Below are 2,662 nucleotides of genomic sequence, written 5' to 3' on the forward strand. Positions count from 1 at the left end.
ACTTCCAGTTTATTCAAAGTATATCATTTTACTACACTGTCACTACAAAAAAAAAAGAGAGACAGCATAAATTTTCTATTAAGTAAACTAAGGAAATGAAGTGGGCACCAAGTGGCTCATGCCTATAATCCTAGCTACTCTGGAGGGCAGAGATCAGGAAGATTGAGTTCAAAGCCAGATGGGACAAATAGTTCAAAGGCCCTATCTCAAAAATACCCAACACAGAAAAGGGTTTGTGGAGTGGCTCAAACAGTAGAGCGAATCATGAGGCCCTGAGTTCAAACCCCAGTGAAGCCAAAAAAAGAAAATGAGATGAAAATATTTTTTATAACTACAAGTATACACAGTACCTAGCACATAGTGGTCACTCAATAAATGCTTGCTCAATAAATGGTTGAAACTCATATTCCAATACACTTGTATTTTACTTCTAAATAGCTCCCCTTCCTCTTTTCCTGGGCACTGGTGACTCAAGCTTGTAATCCTAGCTACTCAGGAGGCAGAGATCGGGAAGATCAAGGTCTGAAGCCAGCCTCTGGCAAATAGTTTGAGAGACCTTATCTTGAAAAAGCCCATTGCAAATAAGGGTGGTGGAGTGACTCAAGAGTGCCTGCTTAGAAAGCTAGGCAGTACCACCAAAAAAAAAAAGCATCCCCCCACTCATTCATTTTCATGTTTTCCCTTCCATTACTATCTATAACCTGCTTTTAAAGATTTTATCATCAGTTACAACAGATTACTAACCATTTTCTTTCCTCAAACTCCCTCCAATATACTTCACTTCATCTAGAATACCAGAACAATCTTAAAGCATTCTTTTCACAAACCCTAAGTGTTCCCTATTGTATTTTGAATAAATTCAGGATTTTTGTATTTTATTCTGAATAAATTTTCTCAGGTAACATGCACAATCTGTAATCTGGTCTCAAACCTGCAAATGTAAATTTTTCTGTCAATATTCCCCAACACAAATCTGTATGTCCTACCTAATTTGGATTGGCAGAACACATGTCATGCTTTTCTAACACTACACCTTTGTTTTATCTTGTCATTGGTCAAGAATTCTCTCCTATAGCTTCACCTACTGAAATCCTAGTTGTCGCTTCAAACCTGGAGCTTTATGGCAGCTTCTTTCCCATCCCTTGGGTCATTCGGGATTAGAGTCCCTCTTCTTTGCACACTGATTTTTTAGAGCCTATGCTCATCCTGCTTTATGCTGTTAAGACAAATCAGTATTAAACCAGGCATTGTGGTTTGTGCCTGTAATCCCAGAACTCAGGAGACTGAGGCAGAATTGGGAGTTAAGAGGCTAGTGTGGGTTATATAGAAACACCCTTGTCTATAAAAAACAATCAAACAAACAAACAAAACCCAAACTGGATCTTGGTCCATTACCAGACCAAAAACTCTTTGAAAACAGGAGCAACTGTCAAACTATTATTTACTGAGAGTGTTTACTATCATGTAGTCACTCATCAGTGGTTTCCAAATGTTTACATTCAAATGACCCCATTAAAATACACATAAACCCTTTTGCATTTATTACAAATAGAGAAGTGCACATATCAAAATGTTGTTTGATTTTCACAAACAGAACACTCGCGCAACAAGCTCCCATAAATACAACGCACCCAGAACCTCAGACCTTAATGCCCCCAATGAGTACCCTATCTTAATCAGTTACATGTCATAATTCTTTTATGTATTTGTAGACCCACCCCCTTATTATTTTTATTGTTGTAGGATTGAGGTTTGAATTCATTGCTTCACACTTGCAAAGCAGGCGCTTTTTACCACTTGAGCCTCACCTCCAATCCATTTTGCTGTGGTTATTTTTGGAGATGGGGGAAAGAAGTCGCTAAAACTATTTGCTCGGGCTAGCCTCGAACCGCGATCTTCCCGATCTCAGTCTCCCAAGCGGCTAGGGTTACAGCCGTGAGTCACCCGGCGCTGGGCTTGTGGACAGCCCCTCCATCAGCCCTCTTCCCCCACCCAGCCCATCACATGCCTGCTCCCTCACAGGAGACCACTGCAATAGTGTTTTGTTTGTTCATGGGGTGGGGGGCTGTGAGTGAATGCACAGAAACATAAACCTAACACGTGGTTTGGAGAAAGTATGTTGGTGCTAAATGGTCAAAAAGGAACTAGTGCGGGGTGTGGTGGGACGCTCCTGTAATCCCAGCATTCAGAGGTTGAGGCAGGATTGAGAGTTCCAAGTCAGCCTAAATTACAAAGTGAAGCCCTATCTCAAAAAACAAAGAGGTGGGGGCGGGGTGGCTAATGATTCTTCATTTTAAATAGCTGGTGTTTGGAGTGTAGTTCAGAGGTAGAGGGCTTGCCTAGCATAACAAGTCTCCGGGTTCCATCCCAGCACCAACATCAATGAATCAACAAACAAATCGGAACCGCTCGTGCAGGTGTGCCAAAGTTACCATAACATAGTTGCACACTCCGGACTCCTCGAATCTTCAACATGGCCGCATGCACGTCTACAAGCAACACGGCCACTCTTCCAGGACCTAATATGGCAACCGCAGCCTCGCTGCTCCCGAAAACAGGCGAGCGCTGCCAGAAGGAACAGACCCACTATTCCGCCAACACCCAACGTGACTATCGTCACAACTTCCCGGCGCGCGCGAAGCAGGAAGTGACGTAACGCTCC

Source organism: Castor canadensis, chromosome 3 (assembly GCF_047511655.1).
Source record: "Castor canadensis chromosome 3, mCasCan1.hap1v2, whole genome shotgun sequence".
NCBI classification, from domain to species: Eukaryota; Metazoa; Chordata; class Mammalia; order Rodentia; family Castoridae; genus Castor; species Castor canadensis.